Source organism: Lonchura striata, chromosome Z (genome assembly GCF_050655825.1).
Source record: "Lonchura striata isolate lonStrDom1 chromosome Z, ASM5065582v1, whole genome shotgun sequence".
Lineage (NCBI taxonomy): Eukaryota > Metazoa > Chordata > Aves > Passeriformes > Estrildidae > Lonchura > Lonchura striata.
Window position 1 is genome coordinate 49,904,413 of NC_140740.1, and position 26,815 is coordinate 49,931,227.

The window sequence follows — 26,815 nt, forward strand, 5'->3', positions numbered from 1 at the left end:
GTGAGGAGGAGGCAGCGGAGGGAAGGGGGAGGTTGCTGGTGTTTGGCGCCGGTGGAGGGAGTCATTCCTGCCGCTGCACTTCCGGTCGGCATTTTGTTCTGAGAGGGAGCGAGAGAGACACACAGGATCCTTCCCCCTCCTCCTCGCCCTTCTCTCCCTCTGCCCCCCCGCTCGGTACCGACTCACCGTGCCCAGGCCGCCCCTCCCCGCCCTCCTGCGCTCGCACTCTCGGAGGGAGCGGCGGCGGCGGCGGCCCCTTGGCAGCGCTGCCCCTCGGCCACCCTCCGCTCTCCCCGGCTCGGAACCGGTTCGGCGCGGCGCGGCCCGGCCCGGCCCGTGTTGATGTTGTGAAGCAGGCTCGGGGGGAAGGGATTTGCCTCGGCCGCACACCCCCCGGCTCTACATGTTCGCTGCACTGAGGAGGAGACGGAAGAGGAGCCAGCCCCCCTCCCGGCCCGGATTATTGTTGTTATATTATCTCCCCTCCTCCTCCTGCTCCGCGGCGGCGGCGGCGGCCCAGCGGCGGCGGCGGCTCCTCTGAGGAGGGAGGGGGGCGGATTTCTCTCCCCCCCTCTTGGATTCTCGTTGGATTCAGACGCCGATTTGCTCAGGTAATCCCCCCTCCTTGTCTCCCCTTCCCCTCCCTGCCCTCTCCAGCAGCGGGCTGGGCCTCTCAGCCCAGCGGCCCAGCACTGCCGGGAGCAGAGGGGATTAGCTGCTATCCAGGGTAGAGGGGAGTAAGTGGCAACCGGAGGTGTTTATTTCGCAGCCCCCCCTTCCTTCTCGGTCGGGTTTGGCGGAGGTGGATGGTTCGTGCCGGGCTGCCGGAAGGCCCAGGCCCGGCGGAGGGCGCAGGCCCGCCGGCCAGCGCCTTTACTCCAGCTCGGGGATTAGAAAGGCGAAGCGGCTGCTCAGTGACAGGCCTCAACCCGAAAAGAGCAGCAGGAGGAGGAGGAGGAGGAAACAATGCAATTAGTCGCAAATGTGCATTGATCCTTTCCCATATTTACAACTTCACCTAGGGCAAGGAAGGAGGGTCCCAGCGCAGACAGCCCTTTGAAGTGGGACAGGAGTAAGTGGAGGCGTAGGGAAGGAGACAATGTAAATACTCAGGAACAAAAATGCCACTTGTCTTTGCTATCACCTTATTCTTCTAATCAAGTGTGATCTGAACATTCAAAAGTTTAAATGCTTTGTTTTTATAATCTGCAGACGTCTCATTTCTAAATAACGTTATTGATTAGTATGTTAATGACTTAGTATATTTATAGCATAAAATAGTGCTTGAAGGATATTGACACAACATTGGACACCTGCAGACCCAGGAAATACAGGTAGCCAAGCATATTGTATCAGGTACTCCACACAATTTTTGTGTCTGTGTCCTGTATACACTACAGGAATATATGTTAAAGGAAGGAATGCCATTTTCTGCTTCTAGTAAACAGAAAACAAGCAAGGGATCGTGTGTAAAATGCTGTGTTTATGACATTTAAGGGACCAGGGTGAAGATAAGATCTTAACCAAAGTACTTCAGAATCACATGTAAATTTATTTAAGTGCAATGTGAGGAATGCTTAAAAAGTGTCATCTTTTCTTGTCAGGCTATATCACTTTGAGATCCTGAGGCTGTTATTGGCTGTTTGTGTCTATGATGTTTGAATATGTAATTAGGCATAATTTTTACAGGTCAACTGTGTTTTGAAAATGACTGTTATTAGTCTCATGTCTTTATAAATAAATAGTAGCTGACGTGCAATAAAGTAAATCTAAGACTTGTAAGTGGTAGAGTTGTAAGTGTTGCTAAAAACTTAGGCACATTTAAACAAACACCCTGTGAACTAATAAAAATACTTCTACAGAAATTACATTGCTGCAAGAAATTTTAAGATACAAAGTTTCCATCCTTGTAGCGAGGAGTTTTGTTAGTGGCAATCGTTTATTGATACTAGATAATTTGTTAAATTTTCAGCAGGCTTTTTGGTTATTCAGGTAGATTTGCTGTTATAATATATGGTTACTATATCTAATAAAGTAACTTTCTGGGGCGTTGTGTTCAGAGACTTGTAAACGAAACTGCTACCGTGCCTCCCGCGTGCCCTGATACATGTTTAAAAGGGTGAAGTTAATATAGCTGTCACGTAGAAGGCGTGTTTTTAATGCTGTAAATCCGTGTAGTAGTCAGTAGCGTGTCCGTGATTTGTATTGGTCAGGGAGCAGTTTGAATTTTAAAAAGCCAGAAGATCCTGCTGAGCCCCAATCGCGGCCTCCCTTCCTCCCACTAATCTCCCATTCCTGTCTTTGTGCTGCCTGGTCCTGTTAGACACTGTTTGCAACAGGGCCTCAGGCCTACGTGCGTGGAGAGGAACCATTTACAGTTCGAAAAAGCAGCTTTTTATTTTTAAACTTTGTAAAATGCAGAGGGAGCCACTAGTCGTCTCTAACTGTCCCCACCTCGGTGTCTAACAGCAGAATTGCTGTTTGCTTTTGCCGTGTAGTGTACAGTGGACACCGAGTGTAACTCTGCTTCACAGGAAAGAAAGGACTGTGCAGAAGTAGTTGTAGTTCTTGGGTAGTTTTCATCATCAGGAAGCGACATTACAGCCCTAGCGTTTCTTGCGTCTATGTTTCAGGCAGCTGCCGTTCTAAGAAGAATGTGTTTGTTGAGCTAACAGTAGTGAACTTTTCTGACTGATTTTTCATTTAAGGAGGGTTGCTTTAAATATTCTCGATATGAGCAGGAAATGAGCTACTGTAGTTACACAGTTCCTGTCAAGTTTATCTTGCCAGGGCTGTGTGGTTGTGTTTACAGCACCCTTTTTTTTTTTTTCCCTTTTTTTTTTTTTTTCCAGAACGGATGCACTTTTCTGGAATGAAAAACACTTGTATTTTTTTCCCATTATATAAAGGAAAATATAAGATGTTGTCAATTTTAATTGTAATTCGTTTTTTGGGTTTGTTCTTATGAGCCATATGTGGTTAATCTGGAATTAGTTGCTTGATCACAGTTTATATAGTTTAACAGAAATATTTAAAATTGAAATATTTATAAGAGGACTTATTTTCCTTTTGAATTGCATGTTTTATCATATTTGAGAGTGTGTGTGTGCATATGTGGAGCAGGCCTGTAGCACTTTCATACTACTTTTCTCCTGATGTTAGGAGCTTCTGCTGGCTCTGGTGTTTATCATAGCAGCTAGCTGCTTAAAGACAATGTATTTATTTTATTGATGTTGTAGAAATACAAAACTAATTATTCTCAAGAGGCTAGTTGTAACTATTACTTTATCAAAAAGAGGAAAATGCTTATTTCTACATTTTATTTTGCACTTTTGCCTGCTTTGTGCATTTTGAGTTTACTTACTCTGCACAGGTTAGTTTTTTTCCTCTCAAATTTTTGAACATTTTACCTGAAGTTAGTCCAACACAAATCTCTTCCTGAAGTCTTTTACTGTTGATTCAAGCTGAAGCTGGTTTTTTACTTGTAAAAAATCAAGACACAGAAGCAGGCATACCAGTAAAATAATATATTTTTTTAAAATTTGCAGTGTTTAAATTTTGACTTAGAAGCAAGACGCATCACAGAAGCAAAATTATATACCTAAGCCCTTTTGAACATCATTATTCTACATAAAAGCACAGGTACCCCATGAAACCTTATGCTTGGGACTCCATGTATATAAATGTTATTCTTGAAGAATCAAGGACATAGATAGTAATTTCCTTAGGACAGAAGAGTTTTGTTTGTGTTGTTGCATTAGTGTAATTATTAAGGTACTACAACTTTAATCCTAAGTGTTTCACATATATAGTCCTTTGCAATATAAATAAACTATATTTTGGAGCATACTAGGTGAAAAATATTACATTACAAAGTGTTGGACTAATTGTATTGCATTTATATTAATATTTCATAAAAATTGCACAAGGCATATGAAGTTTCTGGATAAATACTGTAACTAGAGAGAAAAAAAAAAAACTTTTATCCTGAATATCTAGGCCTAGGAAAGAAATCAAGTCTTCAAATTCACAACTTTATGATTTCTAGAAATTATGTTAAAGGAGTGTGTAATATTCATGAATGTGTGTAATTTGGATAACAACCATGGGAATACTGAATCAGAAAAATATGAGTAGCAATAGCTTGAGAATTTGTTGAGTGTAGGTGTGAGGTGGGTCAGCTGGCATTAGGGTGGCTATTTAGTATCACAAAACACTAAAAGTATTTAACATTTGAATGTTAAAATGGCCATTTCAGTATCATACCACTTATTTTTTATCTTGTTTTTGATTTGCCTTTATTAGAAGTAGTTTGGGTTAGGTTAGCATCTGATTTTGAAACATCAGCAGTAATGAACAATCAGTTGCAGAGAAACCTGCAAGGAAATGCTTGAAATTGGTTATACCTGTGTATTTTTGCTAATAACTCTGTACAATAATGATCCCTTTTAATAATAAAAAAGGAAGTATTCTTGAAATTAAGAAAACAAGTATTTAACAATTACAAAGTCCTTAATATAATTAATCTACATTTGTATTTTTATTTTCTTTCTATTATAAACATAATTCTTAGTTGCTGATCCTGACCCCCAAAAGGTGCAAAAGAAGTGCTTTATATTGACATGTATGACACCCCATGTGTAAGGAAATTGCGTTTGAGGAGATCGTGTAGCACCTGTCATTTGTGTTTCACTTCCTGTCCCTACTGCTAACCATGGAAAATCTCCCCATCAAAAGGGAGGGAAGAGAGCATTTTGGCCCAACTGTATGTGGAAACCAAAAAGGATTCCAGTTAGATTGAATATGATTGTTGATACGTCTTTTAAGGTGATTACTTGGTCTACACAAATAACTTCAAAATAATGTAAATATCCAAGACCAGTTTTCATGTTGAAGTGATAAAAAATTCTAGAAAAGGTAATTTTATGGCCTTTAGAATTTGTATTGGTTTTAAGTGTAAGTAATCAGAGATCTCAGATTCTTTTTGTATTAGTAGAGAACTAAATTTTTAATTTTATTGCTGTGGTTTGATTTGAAGTGCTCTGGTTTTTGTAGCAGTGTATATGTGTAGACATGCAATGCATTTTAGTGGAACAGTGTCAGAAAGCTCTAGGCTGCAAAATAAGGGAGTCCTATAAAGAAACAGCAGACTGAGGAGCTGGGCCTTTAACAGCACCACAGTATTCAACCCTACCCTTGCAGCCCAGCTCAGTGCCTCATCCAGTGAATGTGATATGCCAGCTAACCACGTTTATAACCTAGCTTATATACTTAACCATTCAGTGTGTAGCCTCTTGCCTTATTACCTGCTGTGTAAACCCCAGTCCTTCAGGAAGGCTGAAGTGTTTTCATATTTTAATTCAGTTATCTCAAAACAAGGCACTTTTCAGACTTCAGAGAGCTTTTTTTTGAACATCTGTCAAATATTTCTTCAGTTTTATAGATGCAAGACCGAAATGGAATCAAAACAGTGATTTTTGAAAGCTTATAAATCGTATCTACTGTGACATGCTTTACTCTTCAGATTTTTAAAGTTACTTTATAGCACTTAGGAAGTTCATAACAATTTTTTTGTTGGCCTTATTTGTGGTCATGTGTGCTCTTCACATCAACTTGTTAGTTTGTTTCTCCTCCTGAAGTAAGAATAAGTAAGAAGTATAGAATAGGTTTTCACTGAAGGCCTTAAATATCTATTAAATTTCAACTCTTCTGATTATGCCAACCATTGGAAAAAAACAAACTGCCTGTCCTGAGAAACTAGAAAATAATCACTATCTCTTGAGGTTTATCAGGGAGCAGAGAAAATGTGATGTATCATTTACTCAAATCGCCAGGTAATTAAATGTTACTGCTACAATATTGAATACAGAGATACAAAATGTTACTGTTACTCTCTAGGATTGCTAGTTCCTGTTGGAAAGTATCCTAAGCATTGGGTTGGGATTCTTGGGGTTAAGGCTCTTGGCTCTTGATCTGATATTTGTTGCACTTGATATAGAGTGCTTGAATGCCCAACTCTACACCAGTGGTCAGACCACTGCCATGTCAGACAGTTGGTCAGGCTCCCCTAAGACTGTTAGTGAAGCAAGGTTGTTCTGAGGTGTAGTAAGTACATTCCTAGCCAGAAAATTGCTTTGGGGATGTAGGGACAAATGTGTAATTGTATCAGGCACAAAAGTTCTTGAACTTTTTTCTTCCCCTATGTTTTTTTGTATCATGCTCATGTGGCTCAAGGGCTGTGAGTACATTATGGAACAGGCAGAATAAGTAGCACTTTAGTCTTATTAACTTATTTCCTTTCTGTCGTGTGCAGATTTTCTGCAAGAGTACATTTGTGGAAGTTTTTTGTTAGTTTGTTTTGGTTTTGATTATTTTTAAGAAGAGTTGTTTTTAATAAATGTCAGTTTTTGGCAAAAGATGTCTTCAATGAAACTTCTTAGTGAACTGGTTTTATTAACTGTTTAACTATTAATTTATTCAAATTCCTTAGTAGGAAAGTTTTATGTTCCACATAAAGCACCTCTTTTTACTTTGTAAGTTTGTGTTTCATGACGTGTATGTCATGCGCCATATATGGGGCAGTGATCCTGTGAATAACAAGAAATGTTATATGTTCATTTCGTCAATGACTATCACAATGCATAAGGAACTAAAATATAGGTATAAGCAACCATAATTCTAACATTTCTTAATTCTTCTATGTTTGTTTTTGTAGTACTAACCTTTTTGCTCCCTTTATCTTCCCTCAAGCTCACTGAAAAACAAGCATATGTCTGTGATAATACAATCTCTATCTCTCATGTTTGAACTTAGTCTCCTCTGTGTTGACCTCAGAAAGGATGAGAATTGCAAATACTCAGTCTCTGAAATTTTGTTTTCAAGTCTTATGACTTAATAAGACAGTCCACATTTCTTTCATGTTATTTTCCATTCAGATGTGTTGCTTTCTCTTTTTCTTCAGATAAACTTTCTGGATATGGGAATAGGAAGAAGAATTTGGAGGGCCTTCACCAGATGCTATGTACAGAAGCTGACTTTAAAAAATTGCTGTAGTCAAAATAATCTGGAACCTGCTTTTTGTAGTGTAAAAGCTGGACAGGTTTTGATGAGATTCTAATGAGACTGTGACGAGAATTTATGGGGAGTTCTTTGTGAAGTCCTAAAATCTTTGATTTTTTTAAACTTTGGTGTTACCTTTTTTTTTCTAAAGGGAAAATATAAAATCTGCTTGGTGACATGTTTGTTAAGGTTCTGGTTAAAACTAATGTGATGTAATTGCTTTTTATTGTGTGAATGCTCTATTTTCTTTTTCTTTCTTTCTTTTGAATTAATGGAAAATGGATTTTTTTTTTTTTTTTTTTTTTTTTTTTTTTTTTTTTTTTTTTCTGCTAGCATGGTCTGTAGTGGTTGACTGTTCCTGGCAGTTTCTTTTAAAAACTCATGTTGAGGCATAGCCTGTAACTTAGCACAACTTCATTTATCCAGTTAAAATTTGGCAGTTACAAGGATTTGAAGCATTGCTTAACAGAGTTACTAGTTGACTTGAGGAATGCATGTTTCTCCTTGCATATAGGTAGGATTGGTTCTCCTGTGTTTTCTGATTATTGATGTACTATTTAAAGACAATGATTTTACTTCTGACTTTGCTAAACTTCAGTCATTTGGGCCAAAATCTTCCATGTTGAGTGAATGCCCTTTATTGACTTATTATTTGAATAATGCTTAAAGTGATCGTAGCTCACTAGCTTCTAAGGGTTGTGATAGAGGAAAAAATATTTTTAAATTATTCCTGACTTTTTTTTCAAGCAATTGCAGCACTGCTGTTCTTTGGGAAAAGGAGTTTAGAATTTCAGTGTGAAATACTTTTTACATTAAGGATGTGCATTTAGTTGCTATTTGAAAAGCTTTCAGAAAATTGGGCAAATTATTAGTGTCTAAAAAATTAACTGTCTTCCCTGATTGTTGGCACTACTGCTGAAAAATTTTGTGTGCACAACAGAACTTTCCTAAAAAGTTCTAAGCAGTGAGATATATTTACAGACAAGAGTTTTATGGTTTCCATTCTCTGCTTATCCACAGCACAGATTAAACTGAGTGTGTAAAAGACAAGAAGTTAAATTGCAGACAGTTGGAAGGGTGAGCATATGGAGGAGAGCAGTGGACTGGAACTGGACTTAGACAGATGGGGAGGGAATGGAGTTTGAAGGGTAGGAATTGGGGGAAGTCAGGAGCTTTGAAGTTCTTAAGGAGCAGGCCCACTCCTTAAGATGATCAGCAAATCTCCTGTGAAGACAGAGAATTGAGAATGTCTGAAGACAAGAAGGCTCTGGAGAGAGACTTCATAGCACTTTTCAGTACCTAAGTGGGGCATTTTGAAAAGCTGGAGAGAGCTCTTTTACAAGGGCATGTAGTGCTGGGATAGCAAGGAATGGTTTTAAGATGACAGAGGGAAGGTTTAGATTAAGTTTTAGGAAGGCATTTCTTACTGTGAGAGTGGTGATGCAATGTGTTGCTCAGAGAAATTGTGGCTGCCCCATCCCTAGAAGTGTTCAAGGCCAGGTTGGATGGGATTTGTGGAAGGTGTATTTGCCCATGGCAGGGAGGATAACCTTTAAGGTTCCTTCCAACCCAGATTCATATTGTTCTATGAAATAATGACTGAAATGTAGCCACTGGATAAAGGAGCTGGCGGGGCATATAAAAATGCCCTTAAGAAAGATAAAGGAAGAGCTGTGAAACAGCTTTATCAAGAAACAAAAGCAAAAAGATACTGTGGATTTGCTTGTACAGTCAAGGAAAGCAGTTCAGGGATGAGAAAGGATGGGAAGTGTGTTCTGAGAGAGGCCAGAGAGGGGAAGAAGAAGTAATTGCCTGAGAAACCAGAAGTACAAAACAAGGATTGGCTGGGTGAAGAAGCATTACTTCACAATAAGGAATTCATTGTTTGAGTTATCGTTTTGTTTTTTTCTTTCCCTAATCTGAGAAAATTACTTAGGGGGACAAAAAAGCTCAGAAATTTGGACTACTTCTTTTAAGAGCAAATGATAGGAGATTCTGTAGTACATATTACCTGTGTAAATATGTGTCACTTTTGTGAATGCATTGTGATAGTCTTAGTCTGTAATCTCTTTTTTTACTGACAACAGGTTGTCTATTTCAGTGGTTGTGTAAAATAAGTTGAATTGTGTTTTTTAATTTTTTTTTTTTTTAATACAACAGGTTATATGAATGTCTCCAAGTATTTGTGTTAGATATTGTCGATTCTGTCTTGGAGAAAGGGATAAACTCTAAAGATTGCTTTCAGTCCTGTTTTTTATGATTAAACATTTTGATTCTCTTGGGTGTTCAGTGTGTAGCCTATTGGCTGAATTGTTCTGTGTCATGAAGCCCTGCTCCAGAGACAGAAGTCTTAATTCCTTATAGGCTTTTCTGTGATCTGTGTTGGAATATTGTGATTCCACAATTAAGCTCCAAAAATGCTTACTTTTAAAAAGTTTTTGAGAGTAGTATCTAATCACATAAGTTGAGTACTGAGATGAAGAAATTGATCTTTATTATCTTTGGAAGTCTCACTGGAACAAGTATATTACCTTAATTTTAAATTAACTGGCTTTTTTGTTTTTTTAATCATTATTTATATGGTGATAGTAGAACAGATTTTGTTCATTTTGGTTACAAATATGACTAATCAGTGCTTGTTCAAATTAGGCTTTGGGGCCTGCAGGATAAAAGGAACACAGAAATATTTGCCATTGGTGATGAAAATAGAATGAGATTCCCAAGAGTGACATTTTTCTGTTTCCTGCTATTTGATCTGAAGCATCTTTCCCTTTATATTTTCTTTGTTTTTACTTGGACTTGCAGTGTCACGTGAACAACAGACTTTACAGCCTTATGAATAGACTCTGATTCATTTTCAAAGCAGATCCCTCCTGTAAGCTGAAGGAAGATGGGGCCTAGGGATGGCAGAGAAGTGTTACATGGTTACATAATCCAAGGACCATGTCAGAATTCTTGGAGGCAAGGGACATTTATTAACTTTTGATTGACTTTGCAGAGACTTTCAGCCTGGGGGTGTGGGATTTCCTGTAAAAGACTAGAAACTTTTGGGTCAATACTCAGAAAATGTAATATTTCAGTATTTGTTGATATCAGCTTTTCAGTGCTGATTGCTCTGCTTTGGAGGATGCTTTTAAATCATGCTTCTAACATTTTGAATAGTAAGAGATTTAACATACATCTATGCATTTAGTGTGATGCATTGCTAAGCATTGTCTTGTAAAATAACTGTTAAAGTGCAATAAGTGAAATTTACAGTCTTGATTTCTACATCATAAAAAAGAATTGGAGTGAGATCAAAAAGGGACTTGATTGTGATACTGCTATTGAAAAGGTCACCCTTTAAATATCAGTCAAAAGTTTGAGAGGTGAGAGATGCAAAATGGAACTTAGCTCCTTTGGTGCTAAGTAAGGGATCCATACTGGCTAGTCGATAGAAAACACTGGAGAGATTTTTTCATCCTGAAGTTCAGTTTGAATCACTTTATTTGAAAATCATATTCTCTCCTTCAGGTTTTTTTCCTGTTCTAATTCATTTTCTTTGCACTGTGATGTAGTACTCCTTCAGCAGGAGGATAAAGGAATGATCACCTCCCCATAAAATATAAAGCCAGTCAAAGGCACTAAGAGATAGTGCAAAAGCATGTTTGAATGTTCTGCAGCTGAGGAGGATTTCAGAATCTGTCTGATACCTCAAGCAAGTGTTCAGTCTCTGTTCTCCTGAGGTCTTAAATGAAGTGTTGGAGGCAAGGACTAGTATACAGTGCCGAGTAATCCATTTTTGATGGATTAGGAATGTTCAAAGCATGTTTATGACTGGACTTTCTTACTCTGAAGGTTTTGCCCAGACTTATGGGTAAAACAGGTGTTGAGCTGCTTGGTTCTGACATACACTGAAGCAAGGTTGTAGGTGAGCTTTTCTGGTGACAAGTTAGGTGACTAATGTCTTAGAGAGTTGTAGGAACAGACTGTGCACTCCAGAGTCACTATTATAAAAGATTACTTAGAGTTATGACTCTGCATATTTACTCACTGGAGTAATTCTCTCTGGCATTCTATCTAGCATGATGGAAAATTTTGTCATGTTTTTTACAAAAATAGGTAATTTATTTTTACCATGGAAAATATAATGAAAATATTTGAGGAATTGAAATAAAAATGGAATGGTTTAAAGACTGTTTTGTCTGTAATTCACTAAATATCATTACATGAACAAGCCATCATACTACTGGAAAGTAAACATTCTCAGTTTTCACATCATACTATAATTTTAGCCTGCAACCTGGAGAAAGAATAATGAGAACCATTTATTTCATTTTATGGTATATTAAATGCTTGTCTTGAACTAGTAGACTTCAGAATAGGAATTCCCGCTTTTTTTTGTAAATGTTTGTGTTTTTTCATGACAAATCTTTTTCCTAGACTCAAAGTAGACATATGATTTAATGGAATTAAGCAAATTCCTAATCATGTCTTGATAAACAATTAGTCAGTGAAGCCTTATAAAAAGCTCTGTAGGTGGACTTCTGAGAATTCAACATAGTCCTGATAATGTGAAGTTATTACATTCTCAGTTACAGTGAATGTTCAATTGTGTATATGTAGCATGTGGCAATTGCAAATAACTTGGGTTAATTTAAACATGTTTCATTGCTGGCTAAGGAAGATTGTATTAATTTGCATTCTTCATGGACATTATGTACAGTTATTGAAAGTCAGCTGATGCATGGTTAACTAGACAGTGTAATCTACTTGGACTAATCAGCTTGCCCATGTGTGGCTGTCACTCCAGGTAGCCCTGTGTAAAATTTAGGAGACAACAATATTTGTCTGAAACAAAAATCTTTAAGGTCTACTACCTGCCCCTACTTATTGATACAGGTGTAAATTGGAGCAACTGTTTTGGGAAGGACAAATCAAATTGATGTAATCCTCATTGTGAAATATGCAAATTATGTAATTGTGTTAGAAGATATCATAAAGCTTGTTATAGATATAGCAGATAATTATTTTAAACAAGAACAGAAACATTGGTTTTATGATGATGCTTAAATACTTATGCTATTTTGTAAGGAATCAAACAAAAATTAGAAAATTTACATACTTTCATTTTAAAGGTGATCCTATAGAAACAGCATCAGTTACTAAAGACATTGAACTTCCTGTACAAAACTTGTAAATTTTATTTGCAAAATGACAGTTGCCTTGATAGGAAGAATTTAGTTTAGTTTCATGTGCATGGTTATGATTTATGAACATTCTGTAAATCAAGTTACATGCAGATTCATTCATAATGCTTTAAAATTATATTTTTGCAAATGGATTACTTTTAGTAATCCAGGGTTTACACAGATATGATTGCTAAAAATTGATATTTTTCCTTAAATAAGAAATAACAAGGACCTTAATGTTAAGGTAATGACATATAATAGAATATTTATTTTATGAACTGAGTTGTTGTGGTAGTAAGTAGTGAGTGCACACAAGACAAAATAGCTCCTTTTTCCTTTAGATAATACATGATAATTTTTAGGCTAGATTTACCCATTAAGGGTAATAATAGCTTTGTGATCCTGTTGTAGTTACTTATTATTGTTCTGTGGTTAGTTCAGTTTTTTCACAATTATTGTTATGGGTTTTATGGATCTTTGTAAGTTAAAGATGTTTGTATTTTGAGGCAATGGGGGGGAGTCGGTTGTGGTCTGGAGTGCTAATTGATGAAATGTGGTGGGCTCCCAGTTGTGATTGCTTTGCAGTAACTCTCTGAACATAGTTTAATAAATTCAGCACTCATTTAGCTTACTAACACACTTATCAGTGGTGTGTTAATTAGCGTCAGTTAACTTGAAAGATTTTTTTAATATAAACACCAGCGTAAAATGTTTATGTATTTGTTTGGGTAATAACTCAGATACTTGTCCACTGAAAAAGTGGAGAGTTGTCTTTGAGAATCTTTTAGAAATAAGAAGTACTTACTTGACAGTTAGTGTCTTAGAAAATGTAGTAAAGGATGTTTGTTGTGAGTAAACAGTAGGAATAATTAGCAGTGGGGGGAGCTCAAGTTCCTTGTAATATGGACCTGGAAGACACAAATATAAGTGAATGTTGGATTATGTGAGGTAGGAGTTCAGTACTATACAGAATACTACTGTCAGTGTAAATTGGTGTCTCAGACACTAGTATTATCATGTGTGCCAAAGCATGCAGACAATAATGTCAAACATTTGGCCTGGGAGGGCCAATTGTGATTCTGCAGGCTCTAATTTATGGTCTCCATGGCAACTGTTACAGAGAAAAAATATTATGAATTAAGATGTGTCCCACAGTCATATCTTAGGAGTTAAATGTAAAGACTTTATTTTTTTATGGATATAAACAACCTATTCACACAGGAGCAGATCTTTACCTTGCTTCTAAGGAGTCCTACTCTTTGTTGTATGTTTAATCACAGAGATTAGTAAATTAGCAAGTATTCTGTTGGAAAAAGGACAAAAACTCAGCAGTTTCATGGTCTGGAAAAGTGGCTACCAATAGTTAGTGTGCCTGCCTGTATAGGTACCTTGGCATCCAAAATAAGAATGACATATACACATACTGAAGTAAGAATAAGGACTAGCTAATTGTCTTTCAGTCTTGATGCAAACCTAAGCTATTTGAAGCCTGATTTGTTTGAGATGCTTCTGGTTTCTCTTCAGATGACATGTGAGTGAAATTAGAAGGGTGCCATCCTTAATTTTTGCTGCTTCTGAGTTGTTAGAATAGTCCCAAAAAGATGTGTAGTTTCTATGTCTCCTTTGTGCTAAAATAACTTTCAGTTTGGAAAAAAAGTAAATGGATTCTAGCAAAACTGCAGAGAATTGAGAAAAAACTCCAAAATGAGCTTGTGACTTGAGAATGTTTCACAGCAGAAAGATAGTGCTGTCATTCTAAAAGGTGCATGTTATCAGCTGTATCTCAGGAAAGACTGCAAAGATCGGCTTTAGTCTTCCCTCAAAGGTACTGCCCTAAAAAGATAGATTTCTAGCAGTGCTGTGGTTTACATCTTACTCTGTACATTACTTGTTACCATTCATCAGTGATTTATGATCAGCAAACAGCTGTAACTGTACTTGTCTTACAAGATAGTGAGCTGAAAATCATAGAACACTTATTTTAGGATATTTTAAAATGTTTAATTTTAAAGTAATTGGAAGATACAAAGATAATAATTCAATTTTATGAAGAGTTAATATTTTTTATCAAGATAGGTAAAATTTAGCTCAGGTGGTTAGAGGATGCTGCTAATCACCAAGGTTAGGGATTTGATCCCTACATGGACCATTAAATTATGAGATGAATTATGATCCTTATGGGTCTTCCAACTCAGAATATTCTGTGATCCTTTGTGATACTTCAGATATAACTTACCTCTATTTTAAAATCCACCCCCTTCCTAGAAAAAAGCAACATGTAATTGCAAATTATTCTAGTTCAACAGGTTATGAAAATAAAGCATTCAGCATCCAATTGTGTGACTTCTATTAAAAAGTTAAGCATGACTCACTAATCTAGTCTTCACTTTATTCATTAATTTGATTATCAGCATGGTCAGTTATGATTATCCTTGTATTTGTAGTGTATGGGCCACAGTTCACCTTTATCTTAGCAACAGCTGGGACAATAGTGGTGTTCTGAATTCTAGTCAAAAGTTTGGTATAAAAGCCTCAGTGAAACTGAGAGCTGTAATTAGGCTTCTCTGGCACAGTATAGAGGTTCAAGCCTTTAAGAAGAGATGGTTGTCGTTTAAAATGAAGTACCTGGAGAGTAAAGTACATAAAATATGAAGAACATCTGTACGTTGTCAGGGGTGGAAAGATTCAGTGTGGTTTTTTGTAGTGTGACCCTGTGGGGTATAATTGAACCTTCATGGAGGAGTTCTTGGGCCTTCCCCATATGCCCACAATACAGTTAACTATGCAGCCTGGAACTTGGAACTGTTTTCCTGGCCTTCTTTAATGTTAGCTCATCAGTTTAGAATTTAGAGATTTAGCTATAGGATGCACATGGATTTTCATTTAGTCAAATAATATCTGCAACTCATATAAATAAAGTTCAAAAAGGGGAAAAATTGCAAATTTTTCAGTTTTGGTCATTAACTGATGACCAACTTTCTAATTTTGGAAGGTGTGACTTATATAAATATGGAGAAAACAGTTGCTGTATATGAATGAATAGAGAAGCATTTGCAGTGCATTTATCCTCTCTCAGGTGTTACTAGTAATTTCTTTGAACAATCATTGCTAAGAGCACTATTTTCTTTCACATATTAATGGTTTTTTGGCATGTTTTTTATTTGTCAGCTTCATTGACTCCTTGCTTCTGTAAGTGAGAGCTTGTCTGTGTGACATAATTAGAATATACTTTTTGGAAAGGCAATGTAAATACTTTAGTACGTGAAGTTGAAAACAGGCTTAGCTAAACATAAACCAAGCTGCTTTTACACTGAGACTTAGATTTCTGCATTTCTCTGATATCTCTGATTAGTTTAAATATCTACTTTTTAGAAAAGTGTAGTAATTTTTCATTAGTTAGGGCTTGCTCATCTCTCTCTTTTCCCTCACTTCCCCACAAATAAAAATCTTTCTTGTCCTGTTTCTTTGGAGCATTGACAGAAGATACTGGTTGAGTGAATTATGAATGAGGCTGGAGCTTTGCAAGAATGTGACATGAGCTAGATGGTCCCTTTCTCGCCTTGCAAAATACAGAGAGATGTATTTTGATGTCAGTGAGTTGGGTAGGTTTGTGGCAGAAAACTTGATTTCTGAGGGAGCATTTGTTGTTGATTTGCAATGAATTTCATTGTTTTGTGATATTGTAGTGCTTGATTAAAAGTATTTATAAACAATTTGGGAATACTTACTTTCAAAATACATTGCTAAACTAGAACCTAATAAGTATTTTGGCTGATTGGAAGATATTAACAACTTACACATTTCAATAGAATAGATAATTCTGCAGAATATTTTGGTTTTTTTGACTTTTGAGGTAAGATGGATTAACATGTATGAATGTGTTGTCTTGTTTTCTTACATAGCTTACATATTAAGTTTTAGCAGTTATCTGATCTAGTGAGGACTTTCTCTGTATGGAATGTACAGTTTTTGATGATACTCTGCTCCAAAGCAAAACAGAAACAGTGTATGGCATCTCTGGTTTTTGGAAATCTTACATCACTAAAAATCCTTAATTTGACTTTTGAAAACAACATAGTGATATTTGTGAGGAAAATTCAAATCAAAGTGTACTAGAGCTGCAATTGTAGAATGTAATTAAAGTGTTCTACTTCAGAAATAATGTAATTCTATAAACCTGAAACAACTATGTTCTGTTATTTTAAAGTTGATTAAAATGGAAATATTTTATAAGATGTGTCCACTTTGATATATGACAGTGTTCAGTGAAGCATTCTAATTTTAAAAAATCTCATTGAGTTAAATGGATAAATATTTGGGAAGAGCATAAGTATTTTCTCTCTAGCCACTGCAGGAGAGACAAATAGGATTTTTACCAGTGTGTCCCCCTGGTACTGTATTTATAGGGGTCTCATATGCTGTAATATTATCTGAATAATGTTGTAAAACTTCTGGCCATTAAATTATTTCTGTTTCTGTACATGTATAAGTTAGTAGCTGTAAGATATCTTGCAGTCTTGTATGCTTTTTGCTTTTCCAGTTATTTTCTAGATCCTATTATGGCTCATTTCAGGGAGCCTTAGACACTTTGATCTCATGCATTATTTAAAATTTTGCCAAATAGGCAAGTTTATTAAGATATTGCAGGAGATGCCAAGGACTTTAGGAGAAAGTTCAGTTGCCTTGTCATGAGCGTGATTTTTTTTTTTTTTAATTTGCTAGATGTGTTTTTGGAAAATACAAGACAGGGAATTAAGTTCAGTTTGTTATCTCTTGACCATAACACTGCCTACTGTATGTTTTTTGGTCAGGTTCATATGACAGGGTAGTTGTAATACGAATATCTGTTTTTCAGCTCCTCAATTTTGAATGTGTTACATTAAAGTTTCCCTAAGCTAAAAAAAAAAGTACTCTGGGTGCAATGATTACATTAAGACCAGCTAGGTAAACTATGGTAATCAATGAAGTTTATCTGAATTTACTAATTTCCTGTACTATAAAATTGGTGGTTTAATTATATGAGTTTGACAGTATAGTACTAGGGACTATAAATCCAAACCTTTATGGATGATGTGTAATAAAATTTCTTTTCAAATCAACGAAGTTTATTAGGAGTGACCACACTTAGTCAGTGCACATCTTCTAAATTATAGGATATGTACTTTGTTTATCTGAAGAGCAATATTTTTCCAAATAGGTAGTGCAGAAGCTTTGCAGTTACTGACATTAAATGAGTCTATTAAATTAGTTGATTCAGAGTTATTGAGTTGTAGTGAGAAATAGCTGATGTATCCAGCTATGATTTTCTGACTCTCTAAAACTGGAAAAATAAGGAAAAATGCTTTTACTCAAAATTAGTGAATGAAACCTCTTGATCAAGTTTTATTTACGTTTTGTGGTAAGAGCCTCCTTAACACTGCAATTTACTTTGAATCTGTGAAAAGGACAGTTTTTTAAAGAGATTAAATATCTGTGTTAATACTGTTGCATGCAGTCATTACATATTGACTGAAGAGTTCTTTCTGGGTTATGTATCTTTTGCTTCCCATGTTTTGTGCTTGAGGTGGGAAAAAAAGTTTTGCATTAGATTTAAATCATATTACCAAATAGATTGTCATATGCTGGAGTTTAACTGAAAAACACTAATGAAATCTGAAATCCTCTAATAATTTTCTAGTTTTACAGTGGTTCTTCTATTAGACCTCATTTTGATATTGCTTGTCCAGCTAACCCTTGTAACTACAACTTTAATCTACTGAAACTAAAAAAGTTTTTAATTTAAGTACTGTTACTGGGAAGTGTTAGTGGCTAGAAATTTTTATGATTGGCTTGATATCATTAACCTTGCTTGCATTATCTATCAAGTGTGCATCTGTATATAATACAAAGAGAACTAACAAATGTATAGTTTGAAAACTGGTTTGAGTACCAGGCAGAAAAAAACCCAGGCAGTCAAACTGTGACTCTTAACAAAAAATGTATTGATTCCTAAAAACAGCTCTTCAGAATAATTGATTATTTCACTATGATGATGTCAGTTGCCTTTCAGTCTGTTTTCTGAAACAATGGGGGACATGTATTATTGTGATGGAAATCACTTTATTATTTTTCATAAGGACTTGTCTATCCAACTGAATTTATTAAACCAGTGGGAGGCATACTATGAGACCATATGTCAGTATTAATGGTAAACACTCTTCTCTGTACTTGAAGTTGTCTCTGAGTATAATTTCTTAGCTTTTCAAGTTCTTAGCTGGAGGAATGTGCAAAACATATTACAATTATGTGGAAGGTGGTATGTCTAAAAAAGGGGTAAAAAACTCTATTTTTAAAAGCTTTGCAACTTTTTAATTTTTCAGTACCTTCAGCAGAGAGTCTTTCTGGCTAGTCAGGTGTCATACTCAGCTTTAAATCACAGAACTTTTTTGGTTGGAAAGACCTTCTAGATGAGCCCAACTGTAGATCATCAAGTGCAGCCATTCCGCAGCTTACACAGCTTGTGCCTTTTGACTCTTGAAATTGTGTGAATGATTTTTAATTAAATTATTAAGAAACAGGTTGTTAAGAAACACTTTGTGACTGCTGCTTGAGAGGTCTTGGTTGCATTGTAGCAGAAATGTTGTCAGTAAGAAAATTTTTTGAAGTTAACCCCCAGAATAGCAATATACTGTGTTGACATGCAAACTCGTATTTTAGAGAATGTGTTATTATATTCTGTTAGTTAGGCCTTGCCTTAATCATATATTTTGCATTTGACTTTGGATTTTCTGTGTGCTAAATATGTCTCACTGAATTCCTGTATAAGTTTATATCTTCTAAAAAGCCTTATATTAAGGGCTGAAGATAACTACATGCAGTAGTACATGCCTCTCCCTGTTCACCACATCTTCTATTAATCAGGCATGTCTGCCTACCACACTTTAAAACTCAAGATAACTTTCTGCTCCTTTACAGGTCAGTGAATACATCTGCAGGATCCATAAATATTCCTGAGATATATTTACATTGAAGCCCAGGCTATACTTGCCCCTTCATGGAAGTACTACTTAATTTTCAATATTTACTAGTACTGTTGTTTGTGAGTCATGAATCATCTTGGGTCCTTAAGCTTTTCAAGAGGATTTTACTTGACAGTGTTGGAGTTGGTGCCAAAATATTCCTGAGGTTTTACACTGAAGACATTATGCCTTAGAAGGCCTGTATGCTTAATTTGGAGTTTTGAGGTCAGTTTGTCCACAGAATATAATTCAAGTTAGAGAAGAGCTTGCCCTTAATATCTGAAATAAGAACCTGTATAAAATCAGCCATTTTCAGTGAAAAGTGAGGATTAAATTTGAAGTATGCCATATATTCTCCTTCACAACGTTGCAGGATGGGTTAAATATCTACATATATACACAGAAATCTCAGACCTCCACTGTGAGTTGTTTTCAGTCAGTTTATTCAGTAGACCAAAACTACCTTCAAATGAACAATGTTAGGGTTTACTTGAAAAGTGAAATATCAAGTGGAGTTTGACTTTGGGTCTTCAGAGAGCAGCAGGGGTAATCTTTCTACAGTATAAAAATAGAAATAATTTTGCTGACTTTCCGGTCTGCAGTAGTAGTAACTTGGTGAAGTTTTAGGTGTTTGTCTGTAAAGTAGTACCAGTGAGAACAGCCAGAGGCTGCCATGGTTGTTATGCTGCTATGCTGCAGTGTAAGGTAAAGTTTCATGGATTCTGCCAAATAATATGATAGAAATTCCTCAATTACCTAGGTGTATTTTAGTGATTTTATGTTTTCATTTTATAGTGGTTATAGTATATGGTTTTATTATATGTATATAAATTTATGTATTGTCAGGTATGTGGGAACAGTCAGGGTGTTTGACAGTCGCTGAATGTTGAGATATGAGTATTTCAAGTGACCAACTTCCCCATATGGGCCAACTTTCAATAAGATGGTAGGAACAGGTGAGACAGAAATTACCTGCCTTGTATCACTGGATGGTCTCTGGAGTAGCTGGAGGTGAGAGGCCTTTCATCAGAGTACTTTTCAACATTGATTATAAAGTTGCCATGGCCTTTATTTGTGTAGATTTCATTTCTTTACCTGAGGGAGTTGTTTGGTTTAGTTTTTATTTGTAATTTTTCCCCCTGTATATCTGGCTTCAGGTGTACATCTGAGGTTTAAATTATTACTCTAATATTTAAGAATTTGGGAATACAGATAAATAGGACAGAATTCCCTCTATCTGTGCTCTCAAACATTACGTCCTTTTCTCACCACTGCTTCCATTGACACTGACATTGATGTGCTATATTGCTGGTGTTCTGTGTTGAGAGGGAGCAAAAGGAGCAGGATTAGTCCTAGTATTTCTTGGTGTTTATGCAGCAAATATTTATCTTTGCATGAAGCAGTGGGACAGCATGGAAGGAAATCTGGCTAGTGAATAGAACTGAGAGAAAAGAAAGCAGTAAGAAGTAAAACAGTTGAATTTGAGAAAATGTTTTTGTAAAACAACATTTTGAAGAGTTGGTGGTTACAACAGTAGTAGGAAAGGAGGTATATTTGGTTTTTTTCTTCAGAGGTTGGGAATATACAGAAGAATGCAAAGGGAGATAAATGGTTAGCGCCTTTCTACTGTTTCTCAATCCAGATCCTAATTGCATTAGAAAATTAATTAGAAAATCAGAAATTTCTTAAGAAAATTAGAAATTTTTTTTCCCCTTTCAGGATAAGATTAGGTTATCTCATTCTTACCCTCCAGTTTGTGTACTTTTTTGTGCTTTCTCATTGAAATGAATAATGAATCAGAGACAGTGCTGTGCAAGCAGTAGCTTTCAGTGGCAGTCAGTTCAACTGTTACATAGAAATTTATCCTGTGCTTTGTGTCAGCACCTTTAGTGCTACTACTCTCACTCAGCATCTTCTATTCTCAGGTTGTCCTGCACTTAATTCTTTCGTATGTTACTTTCTATTTACTTTTCCTATTTCTTGATACATTAATTTGTAGGAGGCTATGGGACTAACTTTTATCAACTGATAATGTTATTTCGTTCTCCATTTTTTTGTTTATGTACACAATGCAGTAAATTGTTAAAATTATTTTAGACTGTGAACAGTCTAAATTTTAAATGTATTAATAATTCCGAAGTAATTTAGATTGCAGCATCTGCATCTTTAATGTAGCCTACAATACAAAATATTTCTAATATTGCTGCACTAATGCAAAAGTAAACGAAACAGAAATATTCCTAATGTATAAAACACTTTTTCTAGGCCTAAACTCCCATTGTCAAAGTATGATAACAATGTTTTTATATATTGACAGAAAGAGGCTTGTTTGCACTTCTATTATATTTGAGTTGCGAAGCTGCAGGAAGTCAGCAATGACCATATCTTAGCTGGTTTACAGCAGACTGAAGAAGAGACCTAAGCCAGAATATTGGCAATTTATCAGGAAAGCAATCAAATCCAGACCTGAAACAAATAGTTTTTCGGAAGTTGTGAAAAAATAACTCATTTCCTCAGCTGTGTGGCTGTCTTCTAAACCAGAAGTTCCAGTAAGTCTCAGGAAAGATGGGGTAATTTGTGGGTTAATCAAATAGGTAAATACAGTTATATTTACAAGTTTATATAAATGGTTATCATGGTTAACTTTATCCCAGCTGAACCCACCACCTTCATGTATACAAGCTGTACCTTGCTCAGGATAATCAGCAAGTGCTATATGCATTAAGGAGAGTATTGTTCAAAAAAGATACCAGGATGGAGAACACAAAGGACTTGTGATGTATCTAGGAAATTTACTTTGTATACAGAAGACAGAACAAAGCATTCAAAGCGCTTAACTGTTAGTATGAGAGGAGCAAATGATAGAGGAGGCTAGCCTTATTGACAGTGTGGAGGAGATGGAATGAAGTGTGATGTGAGACAAAGCATATAAGTGTTATGGAAAAAAACACAAAATTGTGCAGCTGTAACATTGTCGGGTAGATATGGAAGCTGGTTTAAATTAGAAGATAAAAAGGTGGACTCAAAATGCCATAATGACAGTAATAAATTACTTTGTAAGACATGAAGACAAAACCAGTCTGAAAACAGAATGTAAATGACACAATCAGCTAAAATAAAAGATGGCTGAGAGGAGCAAGTGTGACAGAGGGCTACTGAGATGGTTAGAGGGGTAAAGCATGAAATTTAGAAGTAGAGTCTGAGGTTTGGTTGTCGTGGTGAAAAGAAAGCTAAGAGAGGGATTGAAATGCTGTCTTTAACCTGGCTAATAATGACCATTTGTGTAGAAGGCAAAGCAGACTCCTCTGAGGGGCAAAACAAAAGAAGCAACAGCTGCTGTTGCAATAAGGGAAATAAGGGAAATGCTGACTGGATTTAGCTGGAAAAAATTCACAGTGAATCCCCATTCTTGAAAGCAGATTTTGAAAGTATGGCCCTTAATAACCTGACATAACTTTGAGATTGCTCTTACTTTGAGCAAAAGGTTGGTCCAGATGTTCCTCTGATAGTAAATGGGCTGATTTTTATTGCCACTTCTGTGTAGAATCATTGTCTATACTTGGTAGCAACAGGAGTTACCGAGAGAAAGCTTTAAATACTGGTCCTGTTCAGTGTTACTTGATTTATGTATCCAAGATAATCCAAGTGTGAATACAAAGTTTTGTTTAACCACAACATTTGGTAGTTACCCACCTGTCTGAGTTGAGTTATATGGTACCTCTCATGGATTTGATGGAATTCAATATTTCAGTTAGATAAATTCAAATTTCTAGATCTGATTTACTGTAATTGCATATTCAGTGTTTGAAATTCTATGTTTAAATTATGAAAGAGAGAGGGGGAATTGTAGTAATTTACCTAGTGGTGTTTCCCTCCTGGGTGTTACTCAAAGCAATCATAATTAGAAACTCAATTTCTTCCTAATATTTTTATTCTTTATTTCCAATTCTTATGGATGTGCCTTTTTTGTAGATGGAAACTACTGTTGTCTCTTAAACTAAATATTCTTTCACAGTAGTGATATTTAAAGAATATAATTAAATCTTTTCTAAAGGACATACTTTATTTTAGCTAGTGAAAAATTATATGCCAGTTAAGAATCTAATTTTGTATGTTAGTGCAAGAAGGAATGCACTGAAATGTAAAGCAGTGTTAGACATTAAAAGATAGTTATAATGAAATAAGACTTCTGAAAGATGAATCCACAAACTTTTCAAAATAGAGACTTGTTTAAAAAAACATACTAAAAAGTTGTTACTTGTGGATATAAAGTTGCTATCTATTGTCAGCATATGGAAGATTTGGAATAGCTGTCAGGAAACATTTGATAACCTTGAGTGCTGCAGAAATAGAGGTGGGATAAAATTCAAGTGCGAAATGTTGGTACATTTAAAGATTTGTTACTAGAATTTATGTTGTAAACAGCTTTTCTGCTTGGTATGTCAGAGGAAGCATAAGATCTGTGTATATTAATGTTTTTACAAAATACTTAATCATCAGCAAAAAGAGACTATTAAAAAACATGCACAGTTTTTTAATCTACCAGAAGATTATATCAGAGGTATATCTTCTGATAGAAATAGAAATATTCAATATAGAAATATTGCAGTATAGAATAATAGAAATATTAAAGTGTCAGAGTATAAGCATTGACATGCAATGTATTGGTGTATGACCCTTTTGGGCTCAGGAAAATAATGAAATGGTATCAAGTGTGGAAGATAAAAAAATCTTAACAAAACTTACAAGAACCTGAATATCATATTATGTGACTAGTATATTTAGCCATATTCAGACAAACAGAATTACTGGTAGGTTTAGACTGTAGCTGTCTTTGAATGGGAACTTAATATCTAAATTATTCAGGTGGTCTTCTATATGTGTTCTGAATCTTTACATTGATACCTGAAATTTCTGTTCTTTTCTTTTGTAAGGGTGTTTGTTTTTTTGTTTTTTGTTTTTTCTTGTTGGGAATGTAGAGTCATTGGTATGACTAGTAGGTGAGATTAATTTGTCCTCCTCACTTTGATCAGCTGGAATTTACTATTCACATGTAAATCCGCTGGTGCTAATAGGATTAAGATTTCTGAGTATCTTAGGGTGGAAATGAAACAAACATTTGTAGTGTTGAGCTGTTTTCATTTAAGAATTTGTGCTACTGTAATGCAGGACCAGTGAAGTAGTGTTGTTTGAAAGGAAGAATCTGATTTCATGCTGCATTTGAAGGTGCATTTGATGCTGCACTTAAAAAACAAATGCACTTGCTCTGCACGTTCCTTTTCTTTGAAATTAGTACATTTCAAAGAAATGGTTTTGATTTGTAATCAATGCTGCTATAGGAGCTATTTTTTGAGATACAAGAATGGAATTGGACTATGGGATTCACAAAAAAATCCCATAGTTGAGACCCTGTTTTGGAAAGCTTGCTTTCTAAATGCATATTGTATCACTTAGTCTCTTTACAAAAACTGTTTCTGTTGCTGAAGTGCATTTCTTTGTTTCAAAGTAATTAACTTGACTGTTTCATTTCTACTCTAAAATAGTTTTGCTCTGTTTTCATGTATACTCAGATAGGACTTTAATTTGTGAATACTTTTGTGAATGCCTGTGTTTGATAAATCTTAGAAAAGAGTGTAGAAAGAATGAAGGGAGTTATTTTTGTGTTCTGTTTCTGTATATCTTAGATATGCCATCCCATTTCTTTACAAATTTAAAGAAAAACTGAGGCATCAAGAGGTGAGTTTACCTGGACCAAAAATCATGTAGCAAATTATTTGATTGTTAAGAAAAAAAGGAACCAAATTCTTTCTAGCCTAGTTTGGAGTCCCATGCTCTTGTCGTGGTTTCTATCCGTATTCTTGAAGCCAAAGAATGCATTGATTATGATAGAGAAACCTGCATTATATGACAATCAGGGACCATGGAGTTTAAACTACACCTTGAGCTGCAGCCTTATAAACAAGAGTAATGGACATGGTGATAAATCTTTACCTAACAAGCTCAGCAATCCTTAGCTGAGGAGAAAATACTTTGTGAATTCCCCTGTCCCAGGAACACAGTAAACGGAGTGAATAGCATTGTGATACTTGGCTGTATCATTCTTTACTAAGTGTTAATAGAATGAAAAGTTTAGAAGCACTTGTAGTCACCAGTATGCTATTTCAGTCCCTCACAGTCAAAACATAATGAAAATTTGCTACTAACTGATTCTGTTGTGTTCTCTTCCCCAGAGTTTTTTGATTAATTTGGAATAATTTGAAAATGCTTTGAAAGAAAAGCTTTAAGTTTGGCAGTAACAGAAAGTTAAATATTTACAGTTCCTGAAGTTTGCAAAATTTATGTGAAACCAGACAGAAGATCTACATTTGTAAAATTTGTATTTGAACAAGCAGTTGTAGCAGTGAAGTAAAGCTGCAAACAAATATATGTAGGTGAGACTTTGATGATATTACTTTAGTATTCTAAGTTGCTGCTGGTTATGCCACCTTCATTTAATGACTTACTAAAGTAAAACATCATTTCATGATCCCTGTTCTCTTGAATCAGGGATTTGATAAGAACACCTCTGAGTTAAGTTGCTAGTCTGTTCAACTTGCTGACTATAATATGTCATTTTCTGTAGTATTTCCCTGTCTATCAAGATACGTTTCTTAAGATTGTGAGTGCTGTGCAATTCCTTAGCTTAATTTCTTACAAGAAAGAAACATGGTTGTACCAAGTTCTTAAACTTGTCGGCCAGTCAGCTGCATCTGAAAGAGAAGCAGTTTGCCATGGCAGGCTTCATGAAGGTTGTCTTGGCCAAATGTGTCAAAAGCTTTAATTAGTTCTTCCCAGACATGTTGTCTCAGAATAAAATCACTTGTAACTTCACTTTATAGCACTGGTCAGCATCTGTGTAGCTCTGAATTAGGAATGTGATGTTGTGTGTTTTATGTAGTGTATCTATAACGTGATAAAAATGGTTATCTATAAACTGTTAGTTAAGGCCTAAAGGCTGAAGTTCAAGTTGTAATGAATACGAAGTTGCATGAAACAAGTTCTCCTTGGTTCTCCTGTACATGAAACAGTTTGTTTTACTCTATCTCTGTGTACAGAGAGTGGAAAGAAGCAGAGAAAGTGTTTATGGTTCAAATCTAGAGCTTCTGATGATAATGCCTGAATTCTTTCCATCCCTGGCAAAATATTTGGACTCTATGGAGTGTGCCAGAATTCTCAGGGTTTTAAACAGTGGTTGGTGTAAACTCTCCTGGCAATTCTGAGACACCAGTGTGAGAAGGAGAACCTACTTTTGTTATTGAGAGGCGCATTAAAAAAAAAACTGCAGAGGAATTCTCTTTCCTAACCTGAAGGCAGTTTTGCAGAGCTGAAATACATTTTTAAAATTATCACATATTTACTTTCTAAAACCTAAAAATAATTTTTAGTCTATGATAAAAGCGAGTTTATATAAGCCTTTCTGACCCAAAGTATGTAACGATAATTTTCATTTTTCTGGGTAGTCTTTTATATACAGTGATATAAATTGGTACATTTTTGTTTGTTTGGCTTTTTTGCATTAAATTTTTCAGCAGTTGTTAGAATGGCAAA

General features: G+C 35.7%; 1 protein-coding gene across 11 annotated transcripts in view; it reads left to right on the top strand.

Annotated features, from left to right (window-relative positions):
• Positions 1-26,815, top strand: part of NIPBL (NIPBL cohesin loading factor) — a 157,550-nt gene that overhangs the window by 10,435 nt on the left and 120,300 nt on the right. For 7 of the 11 annotated variants that reach the window (XM_021551732.4, XM_021551725.4, XM_085566489.1 and 4 more), the window contains exon 1: positions 429-611. The exons of the other annotated variants lie outside the window; for them this stretch is intronic. The gene's annotated coding sequence lies outside the window, so the exon portion shown is untranslated. Of the gene's footprint in view, positions 1-428; positions 612-26,815 lie in introns of those variants that run through there. 11 annotated transcript variants of the gene reach the window in all.